The sequence below is a fragment of the Camellia sinensis genome, chromosome 2, assembly GCF_055761805.1.
Source record: "Camellia sinensis isolate YWXY chromosome 2, ASM5576180v1, whole genome shotgun sequence".
In the NCBI taxonomy this organism is placed as follows: Eukaryota; Viridiplantae; Streptophyta; class Magnoliopsida; order Ericales; family Theaceae; genus Camellia; species Camellia sinensis.
Genome location: NC_138962.1, coordinates 67,455,623 through 67,473,521, shown reverse-complemented (window position 1 = coordinate 67,473,521; position 17,899 = coordinate 67,455,623). Strand labels below are relative to the sequence as shown.

The 17,899-nt window shown below is 40.6% G+C and overlaps 1 long non-coding RNA gene across 1 annotated transcript; it reads right to left on the bottom strand.

Moving 5' to 3' along the window:
* Positions 1–14,772: 14,772 nt before the first annotated feature.
* On the bottom strand, positions 14,773–16,533 carry LOC145819586 (uncharacterized). The gene is made up of 2 exons (XR_014360336.1): positions 16,392–16,533; positions 14,773–15,254 (listed from the first exon to the last, which is right to left on the bottom strand). It is a non-coding gene; the product is annotated as an uncharacterized LOC145819586 (long non-coding RNA).
* Positions 16,534–17,899: the final 1,366 nt, after the last annotated feature.

The window sequence follows — 17,899 nt, the reverse complement described above, 5'->3', positions numbered from 1 at the left end:
TCAAGTGTTCCTTGTGCTTTTCCTCAGAAGGTGAATAGATAAGGATGTCGTCCACGAAGACGACTACAAAACGATCTAAAAATTCCCGGAATATCCGGTTCATCAAATCCATAAAAACTACCGGTGCATTGGTGAGCCCAAATGGCATCACCAGAAACTCATAGTGGCCATACCGTGTACGGAATGCCGTCTTCGGAATATCCTCCTCCCTGACTCTCAACTGATGATAACCCGATCTCAAGTCTATCTTCGAGAAACAACGGGAACCCTTCAACTGATCGAACAGATCATCTATACGAGGCATAGGGTACTTATTCTTAACCGTAGCCCGATTCAATTTCCGGTAATCTATACAAAGTCTCAAAGCACCACCTTTCTTTTTAACAAAGAGGGCCGGTGCTCCCCACGGCGAAACACTAGGACGTATAAAACCCTTATCTAGCAACTCCTGGAGCTGAATCTTCAACTCAACTAACTCGGCTGGGGCAAAACGATAAGGTGCCATAGAAATCGGCGCCGTGTCGGGCACTAGGTCAATAGAGAACTCAATCTCCCGATGCGGTGGCAAACCAATAAGATCCTCGGGAAAGACGTCCGAGTACTCACAAACCACCCTTGGCAACACAATCTGAGTCTCATCGTCCTCACTAATCGAAAGGTTAGCAAGTAGACCACTAAGCTCACTCCGTCCACGCGGAACATACCCCGGTGGCAACACATTACCAACCCGATCCCCCAAAAAATGAAAATACTCTCCGCTCACGGTACAACAAGTGACCCTCTGGCGGTAGCAATCAATAACTGCCCGGTATGACGATAACCAGTCCATACCCAAAATAACATCGAAACCTCTCATAGGCATAACTACAAATGAAAATGGGATTCTATGGTAATCAACCTCTATATCACAACCCCTAACACCTTGTTTCAAAATCAATTCACCCCCAAGAGGTGACACTACACAAATAGGAGATGCTAACTGTGCTAACTCCAACTCCAAAACAGATGCAAATGCAGCAGACACAAAGGAATGTGATGCACCCGTATCAATCAAAACATTAGCAACCGAGTTGCAAAACAAGAAGGTACCTCTCACAACTGATGGTGCCGGCACAAGATCCTGCGCGGTAACAGCGTACACGCGCCCAGACGACCTCTGATCAACCTGCTCACCCCTAAGAGCATAAGATTGTTGCACTGACTGGGACGATGAAGCCCCCTGATTGGCCCTCGAGGCCTGACCCGACTGAGCTGGCTGCTGACCCTGAATCTGCCTCAAACCAGATGCACCAGGTGTGCCACCCAACTGAAGGCAATGCCTCTTCATATGCCCTGGCTGACCACACTGATAACACGAGAGTGGCTGGCCTCTACCCTGACTCTGGTTCTGAGATCGAGCCGAAGATGATGCTGCTCTCTGCACTCCTCCCCTCTGAGGACAAACTGGAGACTTGTGGCCCAGCTGGCCACACTTGAAACAGGTAATGTCTCCCTGACTGCCTTTTCCCAAACTAGCACTCGGCATAGGAAAAGTCGATCTAGAAAAGCTACTCTGAGACTGCTGAGGATTAAAACCCTTCTGTCTCTTACCATCACTCTGACCATCCTGACTCCTCTTGAAGCCCTTCTGCCCTTCCTCCTCCTCCTGCATCATGATCTCCATATGGGCTGCAGCATCAACCATACGCCCATAATCCCGAATCATAGTTCCCCCAACTCTCAGCTTGAGGCCACGCCTCAACTTCTTCTCGAACTCGATACAACGGCGTTCCTCAGACACCACCAACTCAGGTGCAAACCTGGACAAGCTAGTAAACGCAGCCTCAAACTCGGCCACTGAAGAACTCGACTGCTTAAGCTGGCAGAACTGGTCTCTCAGCTTCTCCCTAACTGCTGGAGATAAGAACTTCTCCTGGAAAGCATTCACAAAAGCCTCCCACGTACCTCCTATACGACCCTTAGTAAACTTCCACCACTGACCCGCATCCCCCTTCAACTGGAAAGATGCCAAGGTCACTTTCAACCCCTCGTCTTCGATGCCAAGCATCTCAAACGTCTTCGTTGTCTGTTCGAGCCATTCATCTGCCTTAAGCGGCTCTTTAGGATCACCCACAAATTCATCCGGATTAGACCGGAAGAACTCCCTCTTCAGAAAGGAAGGTCCTGCATCTGCAACAACAACCTGAGCTTGATTCTCAGCTCTGAGAATGCCTACTAACTCCCTGAATGCCCCTGCTATCTCTCGGGCTAGAGCGCCCATAGCCTGCTGGCCTACTGGCTCGGCCACATTGGCCTGGCCAATTCCCTCCTGAACTGCCGGAATCTCCTCTGGCACAGGCACCTCCTGCCTACCCGGCCTACCACGCCTACCGCGTCCTCGTCCTCGTCTTGACATCCTAATAAAGGAAACAAAGACATTAGCACATTAATAAATGTGCCGAAGCTAAACACTCGCGTCCTAATGCATTGGACAATAATAATTCATTCCACGTAAGCACATAATCACATAAGCACCTACGAATTTCATTCCTGGATAATGATAGTCCCAATGCGTTACTATAGTTCCGGTTGGAAGCAGCAGTGATCAAGTGCCTTTCCAACAAGACTACTAGAAACTCAAGGGTCCAATCAACATCCTAGAAACTACATTCCATACCCACATAATCACATAAATATGTTATCACATCAACAAATAACATTACTTTAAGTCTCTATCAAACGAGATGAACCCAATGTGATACTAATCACTTCCCACGTACCCAAAGTATTCAAACCTGGCACGCTCTGATACCAAGTTGTAACGCCCTAAAAATTAACCCATTATATATATCAATGACATGCATTATTTAAAGAAAACACTTCAATAATTCATTATAATATTCATCAGAGTCTTACTAAACAAAAACTTTACATGTAACATCAAATTAAATGCCCTAACGGCTTACATCTTTCCAAGCCAACACTTGGACACAAAAGTATGAGTTCTAACTCAAATATAAATAAAGCCCTAGGCTTGAGTGTTTACATGTACTAACAATGAAAAATAAAACAAATAACTAGAAATAGTCTTCAAAGTCCAAGTCCTTCCAAGCTAAGTCCTTGGAGGTAGCTTATCACCTGAACCTGAAAATGATATTCCCATAAAGGGTGAGCCACAGCCCAGTAGAAATATACTAAACCACATATAAGCAATGAATAAAGCAATAGCATCCAACAGATGGTTAACCAAGATAATCAATTACTCCATTTTACAGTCTCATGACACTATTGTCTAAGACACATTTTACTTTCCAACTTTATCAACATGGCTCAGAACCTGGCCAAACTTACAACAGTGAATTATATATATCATATTCACATCCTTCCAATATCAACAAACAAATGAGACTCAAGCTCAAATCAAAACACTTCATACTTCCAGATTGATACACATTTTAGTACTGTATCAATAAAAACACTTCTATATAAATAAGCACACATAAAAGTGATGCTAATGGAGTCCATCCCCTATCTCCTCCCAAACAAAATCCGGTTTAGAGGTCCATCCCCTATCTTCCCCTAAACCGTGGAGTACATCCCCCATCTCCTCCCACACAAAACAATGTATGCAAATGCAACGCTCAATCAATAAACGTATTTTCTGTGTCAATGCAATAATCAAAATTAATGACCTAACCAATGCGATTAGTTTCAGTTATTCCTAATCCACATGCAATGTCTACAACAATCACGACTATCCTCCACCGATAGCCCAAAACAGTTATTTCTAGACTGGAAATAAATATATCAACAATTCAATGGGCGAGTGATTTACATTATCCAACTACACCATTTAAGCAATAAATTTCCCAATTTCATGAATTTAACCAAATTCCCCAATTTCCTTAAATTAATTATTCAAATTAATTAATTTAAACAACTAGGGTTTTCCCAAAATTATCAAAGTAACGCCAACTTATCAAAATACCAAAACTTAGAACAAAACTTATAAAATGGAGTAGGAAATCCCTACCTCGAAGAAAACAACCCAAAATGGAGAAGACAAAGATGAATACCAAATACCAATGTGCTCCAAACCGCCAAATGTTCAGATTAAATGAAAGCCCTCGACTCCCTCTATCTTTTTAATAAAGCAACTAGGGTAGAAACACACTCTAAATAGATCAAACCTAAGAGAGAATGTGAGTAGGGAGAGAGAGAAGTCGGACCTTAGGGTTTGGAATCTAAAAAGATGATGAAAACTGATTAAAAACCCGCTGCTGTCTAATTAAACTGGACAGGCTCGCTCGAGCGAAGACTTGGTCGCTCGAGCGACCAGACACAAGAAATACTCGCTCGAGCAAAGAAAAGCTCGCTCGAGCCAAGAATGCAAAGCTACAGGTTCAAACCAAACGCAAACTCTCGCTCGAGCGACCAAACCCCGGCTCGAGCGAAGAACCAAAAACAACAGCTCGCTCGAGCGACCAACTCCTCGCTCGAGCGAAGATCCAAAATTCTGGACAGCAACACTTGATTTCTAAACCCAACCAACCTGAAACAAACCTGCCCAACACATCCTAACTCCAAATGAGAAAATAAGGAACAACAACAACAATTATACAATGACAGAATCTATGGAACCTAAGTCCGGATACTATAATCAAATGGGAAAGGACCGGGGTCGCTATAACCTCCCCCCCCTTAAAAGAATTTCGTCCCCGAAATTAAGCACAAGTTTTTTTTTTGAAAGCAGGTTTTTCTCAATTCCAAAAGATATTATATAACAATACTAAACAACTTGACCCAATATTGGTCACTTCATCTCTTTATCAAGAGGCATCTCACAATATATAAAACAACATATATTTCAACCTGCATCACCATTATGCATTATTCCTTTCAGTGTTAGCAATTCCCATATCATATTCAATTGCAAGATATATACAACACAACACATTCAACAAGGTAATCAACATCTGCAATGTTACACTAAACTTCTATGATACACCCATTTACCAAAACATACTCAATGTTTTACAACTTAAGACATATATAAAGCTCTTAAGTTCAACAATATTACCAAATCTAAATACAAGATTACAAATCAATAAACATGTCCGGGTATTTCTGGCGGACTTCCAATTTACGTTCCCAAGTGGCTTCCTCCACTCCGTGATGTTTCCACAAAACTTTGACCAAAGGGATGGTTTTGCCTCGCAAAACTTGATCCCGCCTATCCAAGACCCGAACCGGTCTCTCCTCATACGAAACATCCTCATCAACCACTAAATCGGTCCAATCCAACACATGTGATGGATCCGGCTCATACTTCCGAAGCATACTCACATGAAACACGTCATGTACTCCGGACAACTGCGGTGGCAAAGCTAGACGATAGGCAGCCTCGCCAATCCTCTCAAGGATCTCAAAAGGACCAATGAACCGAGGGGACAACTTCCCGCTCTTCCCAAATCTCATCAAACCCCGTCTAGGTGATATCTTCAAAAAGACATGATCACCCACCTCAAACACCAAAGGTCTCCTCCTACGGTCGGCATAAGATTTCTGACGACTCTGTGCTGTAACAAGTCTCTTACGGATAAGCTCAACTTTCTCCGTCGTTTCCCTCACCAACTCCGGACCCAACAGAGGTGCATCACCCATCTCGGCCCAACAAACAGGAGATCTACACGGTCGGCCATACAAGGCCTCAAACGGTGCCATACCGATACTAGACTGGAAACTGTTGTTGTAGGCAAACTCCACCAATGGCAAGTGCCTCTCCCATGACCCACTAAAGTCTAGAACACAACCCCGAAGCATATCCTCAAGGATCTGAATACTACGCTCGGACTGCCCGTCAGTCTGAGGATGATAAGCCGTGCTAAAGGTCAACTTAGTGCCTAAGGCACTCTGCAAACTCTGCCACAACTTGGCAGTAAAACGAGGATCTCTATCTGAGACGATCGTCACTGGAACCCTGTGTAACCTCACTATGTCCCGAATGTACAAGTCAGCAAGATGATCTACCGAATCTCTCAAGCGCATAGGAATGAAGTGCGCCGACTTAGTCAATCGGTCTACAACCACCCAAATAGCATCACTACCCCGCTGAGTCCTCGGAAGACCCACAACGAAGTCCATAGTGACGTGTTCCCACTTCCACTCGGCAATAGGCAAGGGTTGCAACAAACCCGCTGGCCTCTGATGTTCGGCCTTCACTTGCTGACAAGTACGGCACTTAGATACGAAAGCTGCCACATCTCTCTTCAAACCCCGCTACCAGAACTGGAGACCCAAATCCCGATACATCTTAGTGCCTCCCGGATGCACCGCAAGGCGTGAATGATGGAACTCTCGGAGTACCTCCTCTCGACAAGATTCCGGCACAAACAGACGGTCTCGGTATCTCACACTGAGGTCGGGATACACTGCCAAACCCTTCTTAACCTTCCCACTGGAAATCTTCTCACGAAGAGATTCTACCTCAAAGTCACCTCTCTGAGCCTCTAACACTCGATTCACAAGTGTAGGCTGTGCAACAACAGAAAACAAGGCCGCAGCCTCAACGGATTCGCCCAAAAGTAAATCAAACTCCCCAAGTGCACCCAACATCACCCATTCTCGGATGGCTATACCAGCTATGTCACCAACAGGTTTCCTGCTAAGGGCATCGGCCACTACATTGGCCTTTCCCGGATGATAATGCAACTCAAAGTCATAATCCTCTATGAACTCCATCCACCTCCTCTGCCTCAAGTTCAAATCTTTCTATGTAAACAAATATTTCAGACTCTTATGATCCGAGAACACCTCGAACCTCTCACCATAAAGATAATGCCTCCAAATCTTCAAGGCAAATATCACAGCTGCTAACTCTAGATCATGCGTAGGGTAATTCTGCTCGTGAATTTTCAACTGACGTGAGCCATAGGCAACTACTTTTCCTTCTTGCATCAACACACAACCCAGACCCTCTCGTGAGGCGTCACAATAGACTGCATAACCTAACCCTCTCTCTGGAATAATCAATACTGGAGCGGTGGTCAGTCTAACTTTCAACTCCTGGAACGACTTTTCACAAGTCTCACTCCATACAAATTTGACTCCCTTCCGAGTCAACCTAGTCAAAGGCGAAGCTAATCTGGAGAAATCTTTCACAAACCGACGGTAATACCCAGCTAACCCCAGAAAACTGCGGATCTCAAACACACTCTTAGGCTGTGCCCAATCTTGCACTGCCTCAGTCTTGGATGTATCAACAGACACTCCTTCCCCAGAAACTACATGGCCTAAGAACTTGACATCTTCTAGCCAGAACTCACACTTCCCAAACTTAGCATAAAGCTTATGGGCTCTAAGTAACTCAAGCACCACTCTCAAGTGTTCCTTGTGCTTTTCCTCAGAAGGTGAATAGATAAGGATGTCGTCCACGAAGACGACTACAAAACGATCTAAAAATTCCCGGAATATCTGGTTCATCAAATCCATAAAAACTACCGGTGCATTGGTGAGCCCAAATGGCATCACCAGAAACTCATAGTGGCCATACCGTGTACGGAATGCCGTCTTCGGAATATCCTCCTCCCTGACTCTCAACTGATGATAACCCGATCTCAAGTCTATCTTCGAGAAACAACGGGAACCCTTCAACTGATCGAACAGATCATCTATACGAGGCATAGGGTACTTATTCTTAACCGTAGCCCGATTCAATTTCCGGTAATCTATACAAAGTCTCAAAGCACCACCTTTCTTTTTAACAAAGAGGGCCGGTGCTCCCCACGGCGAAACACTAGGACGTATAAAACCCTTATCTAGCAACTCCTGGAGCTGAATCTTCAACTCAACTAACTCGGCTGGGGCAAAACGATAAGGTGCCATAGAAATCGGCGCCGTGTCGGGCACTAGGTCAATAGAGAACTCAATCTCCCGATGCGGTGGCAAACCAATAAGATCCTTGGGAAAGACGTCCGAGTACTCACAAACCACCCTTGGCAACACAATCTGAGTCTTATCATCCTCACTAATCGAAAGGTTAGCAAGTAGACCACTAAGCTCACTCCGTCCTCGCGGAACATACCCCGGTGGCAACACATTACCAACCCGATCCCCCAGAAAATGAAAATACTCTCCGCTCACGGTACAACAAGTGACCCTCTGGCGGTAGCAATCAATAACTGCCCGGTATGACGATAACCAGTCCATACCCAAAATAACATCGAAACCCCTCATAGGCATAATTACAAATGAAAATGGGATTCTATGGTAATCAACCTCTATATCACAACCCCTAACACCTTGTTTCAAAATCAATTCACCCCCAAGAGGTGACACTACAAAAATAGGAGATGCTAACTGTGCTAACTCCAACTCCAAAACAGATGCAAATGCAGCAGACACAAAGGAATGGGATGCACCCGTATCAATCAAAACATTAGCAACCGAGTTGCAAAACAAGAAGGTACCTCTCACAACTGATGGTGCCGACACAAGATCCTGCGCGGTAACAGCGTACACGCGCCCAGACGACCTCTGATCAACCTGCTCACCCCTAAGAGCATAAGATTGCTGCACTGACTGGGACGATGAAGCCCCCTGATTGGCCCTCGAGGACTGACCCGACTGAGCTGGCTGCTGACCCTGAATCTGCCTCAAGCCAGATGCACCAGGTGTGCCACCCAACTGAGGGCAATGCCTCTTCATATGCCCTGGCTGACCACACTGATAACACGAGAGTGGCTGGCCTCTACCCTGACTCTGGCTCTGAGATCGAGCCGAAGATGATGCTGCTCTCTGCACTCCTCCCCTCTGAGGACAAACTGGAGACTTGTGGCCCAGCTGGCCACACTTGAAACAGGTAATGTCTCCCTGACTGCCTTTTCCCGAACTAGCACTCGGCACAGGAAAAGTCGATCTAGAAAAGCTACTCTGAGACTGCTGAGGATTAAAACCCTTCTGTCTCTTACCATCACTCTGACCATCCTGACTCCTCTTGAAGCCCTTCTGCCCTTCCTCCTCCTCCTGCATCATGATCTCCATATGGTCTGCAGCATCAACCATACGCCCATAATCCCGAATCATAGTTCCCCCAACTCTCAGCTTGAGGCCACGCCTCAACTTCTTCTCGAACTCGATACAACGGCGTTCCTCAGACGCCACCAACTCAAGTGCAAACCTGGACAAGCTAGTAAACGCAGCCTCAAACTCGGCCACTGAAGAACTCGACTGCTTAAACTGGCAGAACTGGTCTCTCAGCTTCTCCCTAACTGCTGGAGATAAGAACTTCTCCTGGAAAGCATTCACAAAAGCCTCCCACGTACCTCCTATACGACCCTTAGTAAACTTCCACCACTGACCCGCATCCCCCTTCAACTGGAAAGATGCCAAGGTCACTTTCAACCCCTCGTCTTCGATGCCAAGCATCTCAAACGTCTTCGTTGTCTGTTCGAGCCATTCATCTGCCTTAAGCGGCTCTTTAGGATCACCCACAAATTCATCCGGATTAGACCGGAAGAACTCCCTCTTCAGAAAGGAAGGTCCTGCATCTGCAACAACAACCTGAGCTTGATTCTCAGCTCTGAGAATGCCTACTGACTCCCTGAATGCCCCTGCTATCTCTCGGGCTAGAGCGCCCATAGCCTGCTGGCCTACTGGCTCGGCCACATTGGCCTGGCCAATTCCCTCCTGAACTGCCGGAATCTCCTCTGGCACAGGCACCTCCTGCCTACCCGGCCTACCACGCCTTCCGCGTCCTCGTCCTCGTCCTCGTCTTGACATCCTAATAAAGGAAACAAAGACATTAGCACATTAATAAATGTGCCAAAGCTAAACACTCGCGTCCTAATGCATTGGACAATAATAATTCATTCCACGTAAGCACATAATCACATAAGCACCTACGAATTTCATTCCTGGATAATGATAGTCCCAATGCGTTACTATAGTTCCGGTTGGAAGCAGCAGTGATCAAGTGCCTTTCCAACAAGACTACTATAAACTCAAGGGTCCAATCAACATCCTAGAAACTACATTCCATACCCACATAATCACATAAACATGTTATCACGTCAGCATATAACATTACTTTAAGTCTCTATCAAACGAGATGAACCCAATGTGATACTAATCACTTCCCACGTACCCAAAGTATTCAAACCTGGCACGCTCTGATACCAAGTTGTAACGCCCTAAAAATTAACCCATTATATATATCAATGACATGCATTATTTAAAGAAAACACTTCAATAATTCATTATAATATTCATCAGAGTCTTACTAAACAAAAACTTTACATGTAACATCAAATTAAATGCCCTAACTGCTTACATCTTTCCAAGCCAACACTTGGACACAAAAGTATGAGTTCTAACTCAAATATAAATAAAGCCCTAGGCTTGAGTGTTTACATGTACTAACAATGAAAAATAAAACAAATAACTAGAAATAGTCTTCAAAGTCCAAGTCCTTCCAAGCTAAGTCCTTGGAGGTAGCTTATCACCTGAACCTGAAAATGATGTTCCCATAATGGGTGAGCCACAGCCCAGTAGAAATATACTAAACCACATATAAGCAATGAATAAAGCAATAGCATCCAACAGATGGTTAACCAAGATAATCAATTACTCCATTTTACAGTCTCATGACACTATTGTCTAAGACACATTTTACTTTCCAACTTTATCAACATGGCTCAGAACCTGGCCAAACTTACAACAGTGAATTATATATATCATATTCACATCCTTCCAATATCAACAAACAAATGAGACTCAAGCTCAAATCAAAACACTTCATACTTCCAGATTGATACACATTTTAGTGCTGTATCAATAAAAACACTTCTATATAAATAAGCACACATAAAAGTGATGCTAATGGAGTCCATCCCCTATCTCCTCCCAAACAAAATCCGGTTTAGAGGTCCATCCCCTATCTTCCCCTAAACCGTGGAGTACATCCCCTATCTCCTCCCACACAAAACAATGTATGCAAATGCAATGCTCAATCAATACACGTATTTTCTGTATCAATGCAATAATCAAAATTAATGACCTAACCAATGTGATTAGTTTCAGTTATTCCTAATCCACATGCAATGTCTACAACAATCACGACTATCCTCCACCGATAGCCCAAAACAGTTATTTCTAGACTGGAAATAAATATATCAACAATTCAATGGGCCAGTGATTTACATTATCCAACTACACCATTTAAGCAATAAATTTCCCAATTTCATGAATTTAACCAAATTCCCCAATTTCCTTAAATTAATTATTCAAATTAATTAATTTAAACAACTAGGGTTTTCCCAAAATTATCAAAGTAACGCCAACTTATCAAAATACCAAAACTTAGAACAAAACTTATAAAATGGAGTAGGAAATCCCTACCTCGAAGAAAACAACCCAAAATGGAGAAGACAAAGATGAATACCAAATACCAATGTGCTCCAAACCGCCAAATGTTCAGATTAAATGAAAGCCCTCGACTCCCTCTATCTTTTTAATAAAGCAACTAGGGTAGAAACACACTCTAAATAGATCAAACCTAAGAGAGAATGTGAGTAGGGAGAGAGAGAAGTCGGACCTTAGGGTTTGGAATCTAAAAAGATGATGAAAACTGATTAAAAACCCGCTGCTGTCTAATTAAACTGGACAGGCTCGCTCGAGCGAAGACTTGGTCGCTCGAGCGACCAGACACAAGAAATACTCGCTCGAGCAAAGAAAAGCTCGCTCGAGCCAAGAATGCAAAGCTACAGGTTCAAACCAGACGCAAACTCTCGCTCGAGCGACCAAACCCCGGCTCAAGCGAAGAACCAAAAACAACAGCTCGCTCAAGCGACCAACTCCTCGCTCGAGCGAAGATCCAAAATTCTGGACAGCAACACTTGATTTCTAAACCCAACCAACCTGAAACAAACCTGCCCAACACACCCTAACTCCAAATGAGAAAATAAGGAACAACAACAACAATTATACAATGACAGAATCTATGGAACCTAAGTCCGAATACTATAATCAAATGGGAAAGGACCGGGGTCGCTATAAGAAAAATATTCTGATTAAACCAATATGTGATGCATGAGGACAAGTTTTTTCTTTTATTCTTTATATGTTTAGTCTGTTGTTTGTTTTTGTGCTCTTCAAATTGAGAACTAGAGTGTGTAGCTTCACCAAGTATTAATCGTAATAAGTAAATGTAACTTCGTTTCTTCTTTGATTGGCAGGAATGGGAACACAAGTGCACTGGGAACACAAGTGCACTGCGAGATGATTTGTAGAGATTTTGTTTCTTGAAATTCTCTGATAGCTGGTTATTTTGAGAATGGGATTTTTTGTGAGGCCATTGTAATGTTTTCACAGATGCGTGATTTCTTGAAACAGCTTAATAAATATACTCTTGCTAACATTCTTCGGTGATTTTTTTGGTAATGTTGAATTTTAATTTGGAGATGAACAAATGGTTCGGAGATATGTTTGATATTTTCTGTTTGGTTGTTGAGCATGTTTTGATTAATAAATATCTTTTGATTAAGCCTCTTTGAATGCGTGAACATTTTTTTTTTTTTTTGAATTTTAATTTGGAGATGAACAAATGGTCTGGTGATATATTTGATATTTTCTGTTTGGTTGTTGAGAAATCAAGAAAGAAATATAAGTTAATATTCAAACTCGCATTTTAGAATAATTGTTACAAAATCAAAAAGGCAAAAAAGGAAAAAAAAATGTGAAACTTTTAAAGACAAATTTTACCTGTCTCAAAAAAATTATAACATTTACAGACCACTTTTAATTGTCTCCAAAACTAAAACCTTTAGCCACCACTTTCATTTCTCCGAAAAACTAAAACTCTTAGAGACCAATTTGTGTTGTCTCAAAAATTAATTTTCTGTCTCTATAACTGCTTCTTTTGCCCTGTAATGTAATTAGACTTTTAGAGACAAATTTTGGTTGTCTCAAAATCAAAACTTTTTGCAACCACATATTTTTGTCTCTAAAAGTCTATTTATAGTGACAAATGTAAAATTTTGTCTCTAAAAGTCAATTTTTGGCTTTTCCGGACGGGCCATTTGGGACAAACTTGGCAACGGAGAAAATTAGTAGGCTAAATTTTTTGCCAACAAATATTACACTTTTAAGGATGGAATAAATTTGTTCCTAAAAAGCTGATTTCTTGTAGTGATTATTGTTCCAAATTTGTCATGAGAACTAGAAGGAGCAACTTAGTGTCCATGGTGATTTGTTTGAATGAAACTAATTTCATTAAATTATGGCCACTAAAAAATTAGAAAAATGCTTCAGGGCTCGAATGTGTTGGCTCGAATGCCCCGAAAGCGTGGGCTCACACGGCATAATGCCCCTATCTCGCTCTCTATCCTTTTTCAGTGTTATACCTCGCTCTCTCTCCTTTTTTAGTGTTATACCCAACTCTCTTCCTCATCTTGCTTTGTTCTTCATCGTTCTTCCGAATCATCTGCTCTTTCGGTTCATTTCCAAATCATTCGAGCGTATCACCTCCTCTCTTCTCCCAGACGACGCCAGAAAGTTCATCCTCACACCCGAATCGCAGGTAAACTGTGGATAACAAAACTAGGGTTAGGGTTTTGTATTTTGCCCCAATAATTTCAGTTAATCTGTGTACCAGAAAACTAGGTGTGATCACAATTTCAGTTAATTTTTCCCCAATTTGTTGCAACTGCCAAATTGTGTGATCTGCTCTGTGAATTTTTTTATTTATTTTTTGTTATACTGGAGTCAGAGTCTTTGTGTTATATTGGAATCAGAATTCCTAGTTGGTATAAAGCGTTTTTTGTTCATTGAAGTTTGTTTTAATATTCAAGAATTTGTTTTGCCTTGTGATCTTATGTCATCATTCTGATTTTGTTTCTCAACTATTATATTGTACATAGTGGAATTATGTTTTGTTTTTTTTTTAATCAGTGTTGTGTATGCCCTTGCATTGACTTGGGATATTTTGTTGGAAGTTTGAATTTTTGACAATGTCCCTCCATAACAGTAACCACCACGTTGGATATAAAACAGAACATTTGGAATTTTATTTTTATTTTTATTTTTATTATAGTGCCACTTTAGCTTTGTTCCAGTGTTTATTATCTAACTTGTATAGCATTGCCTCATTTTGGCTTCTAACTTGTAGAAGAGAACATTTTTGGAGATGAAAAATTGATTTCACAGCATCAAACTAGAGCACACGGTGAAAAAAAAAAATTCAGGCATAAACCAAATCGAACAAAATGATGTCAGGGCAAGGCTTTCTGAGATGATGATGGGGACGATGATGATGGGGACGTTACCTCGACAATCCATTCCAATAATGGACCTCGTAAAGCTATCGAAACAGAAGAATTCAATTAGGGCAAGGCTTTCTGAGATGGAAAATGAAATACATGAGCATGGTAGAAGACTTCAAAGGATGGACAACAATTTCAAGGCTATGATTTATGTGATTCTACTCTGTATCGTTTTGTACTTTATTATGTAATAATTTAAATGCTTGACTGTTAGTTTTGGGTATATTTGATTAATGTAATTATGGATGTAATGGACATGTTGAATGTTAGGAGTTTAATTGAATGTGAAGTTGTAATTTAATTATGGATGTAATGGTGGACATGTTTTAATTTTATTATGGATGTAATGTACTGTTTGAATGTTAAGAGTTTAATTGAATGTGATGTTGTAATTTTATTATGGATGTAATGTAATGTTTGAATTAACTCATTTATGGATATATTTTGTTCAAAAGTTGGAGAAATGTTGAATTACTAAAACAGGTACCACTACTGCATGGATATAAAATAAAAATATGTGCATCATCTTTATATGCTTGAATAGACAAGTTTATATGATTCTTGCTATTGTCTCACCAAAAGATTGCAATATGAACTCTGAAACCATGTTGAATTATTGGCCATGAACTCACCAGAAGAGGGAGGCTAATTTATTTTATCCTCAATGGTCCAATTATTCACAAAGTTTTCTACACAGACTCACATTCAATTCCAAAGTATTTTACTTCCCCATCTTGTCCAATATTTTGTGTCCTATAAGCTATAGCAAATCCGAGGTGCTTCGCATATTTTGCATAAAACGAATAAACTTCTTGCTTTGAGTTAAAACACATTCCCTTTCTTAGGTTGTTCAACTTCACCAATCTCATTTAATGATGGATTGTTCTCCGCTTATTCACCTTCCTCAGTCCCATTTAATGAAGGATTGTTTGAATCAATGTCCATTGAAGCATGTAGCTTGAAACCAAAATTCAAACAACATAACCACTAACCACACAACAAATAAAGTATAAATGCATGTAGTGAGATGATAATATAATGCAAATCACATGCAACTTGGGTGATTTTTCATACACAACATTTCAATTTTCCTAAGGTTCTCCAACATAACATAAATATGCTTGACTAAATATGATTGGAGGAGGTGATACAGCCATAGAGGAAGCATTATACTTGACTAAATATGCTCGTTGTGTGCATTTACTTGTATGCAGGGACCACCTAAGGGCATCCAATGCAATGCAAGATAGGTGAGTTAAGATGAACTATTTATTTATTTAGGCTGTTATAACATGCTTGTGTAAAATGTTACTATGGTCTCCAAACTTGTATTACTTATTTCACATGGTTGTTTGTCTGTGCATTTGTATTACTTATTTCACATGATTGCTTGTCTGGGCATTATGATATATGGGTAGGAAAGTTTTACCAAAGTTTGTTTCAGGGTGATTATTTTCTCTTTCCTTTCTTTCTTTTTCTTTCCCCCTCTTCTTTTAATTTTTCTAACAGATCATAACATCACATAATTAAGATTACAACATGTAATTTGACAATGTTTACAGAAGAATTACAACATGTAATAAAATCACAGAAGAATTATGGATGTAATTTGACAGTGGTTGTCTTTTCTCTTCAATTAAATTACATAATTAAATTTCATTTTATGGACATGTTGAATGCTTACGGTTCTCCCTCCATAATTTAATTAATTGAAGGTTTGCCCATCAATTTCATCTCAGGAACAATGATTGTCTTTCTCTTCAACTCATAACGTAAAATAAGGATAATTTCTCTATGGGGACTTTCATCAAACAATTGGCATGCATGACTACAATGGAAGATGTTTAACTGAGCCTCATTCTAGAACAACCAAAAAAAAATAATTACAAACATCACACAGTTGCCTCTTACAAATGAATTTTAGATCAACCAAAAAAAAAAAAAAAAAACAATCAAGGGATACAGACAAAGAGTTCAGAAAACCTATTGAATCATTCTAACCAATAGAGTTCTATATATCAGCAAATGTCAAAATTGTCTGCGATACAGAGATAAATAAATGGAAACATCAACACAAATACACAACTAACTTACCTAATATTTTACTTGAGGACGTCGGTGAACACCAGGTCGGTGGTCGTTGAGGTCGTCAATAAACAACCCAAGTCGGGGGTCTTCTGGTTCCCTCTCTCTTTCTCTCTTATCTCCTCTCTTTTCTGTGTTTGTTTTATTTTTCATTTTCATTTTCATTTGTTTGATATCCAAACCAGAACACGTGGGTTCCATGTGCATCACATTTTGGGAGGGGGGGGGGGAAACATCTTTTGAGCCATTCGAGCCACAACCCATACAGGCTCCGTAGCGAAACTGATGATGAAATTTTAGGATCGGCAGTGATTCGTAGCTCGAATCTTGTTGCTCGAGAGTGGCTCGATTTTTTTTTTCAGCAGGAGAAGGAGGAGCGAGGAGGGAGGAGGAGGAGGAGGAGGAGGGAGGGGAGGGGGCCATAAAAATGGTTGGATGAGGAGTCGAGGCCGGAGGCGGGGTTGCGCAGGGCTGCGACGAGTTGCGGTGGGCGAAGGCGGCAGAGGCGACGAGCTCCTCGCGATGAGGACGGCGGGCGGAGGCGGCGGAGGCTCCCTCTCTCCTCTTCCCCTCTGTTCTTCTTCTGGTTTCAACGAAGAAGAAAAAGAAGAAAAGGAAGAAAGAAAAAGAAAAAAAAAATCAAATTGCAAAACGACGTCGTTTTGCAATTCGAGCCGATTTCGAGCCACGATTTTCGAGCTACCAGTCTTTATCCTTTTAGGATTTCGTATAGTGTTTTTATTTTAAGATAAGAAATTGTATTCTAGTAAATTGTGCCACACAGTTAAAAAATAGATAAATTGGATGAGAGAGGAGCCTTCATAATTTTTTATAAGTAATGCTAGATATCATGAAAAAATATTATGAAAATGATCATGAAAGATTCTTCACCGTTAGATTACACATATAAAAAAAACTACACACTAATCAAAAGATGAAAAAACTTTATGAAACGTTTCATAATATTTTTTTCATGATCCCTAATATTATTGTTTTTTTATTGAGAAACATTAGTGATTGTCAAAAATATATGTTTATAAAAAAAATTAAATATTATAAATATTAATAATTAAAATTTTAAACTTTTAAGGATTAAATATTAATTTCTCCCGTTTTAGGTGGCTAGTGGTTGAATAATCAGCTGGAAAATACATCAATTATGACAATGTGATGTTTTGAAAAATTGATAAAAAGTTGATTTTTTTGATTTTTTTAATATATTTTATCTTTTTATAAATAAAAAATATAAAAGATGATGGGATCTAAAATAGATGAAAAAAATTTCGCTTTCCAAAACGCCTTAATGTCATTCATTTGGTGGTCTCCACTTCTGTTACTTCATCACATGAAAGTAAATGCACCAGAGACCTTAGGGGTTGTTTAGCAGGATGAATATAAATATATTTATTTAGATAAATATATTTATTTGAGTCATATTATTTATTTATATATATATATATATATATTTAATAAAAATTTTTAAAAAATATTTATTTAAATCATTCTAAATAATCTCT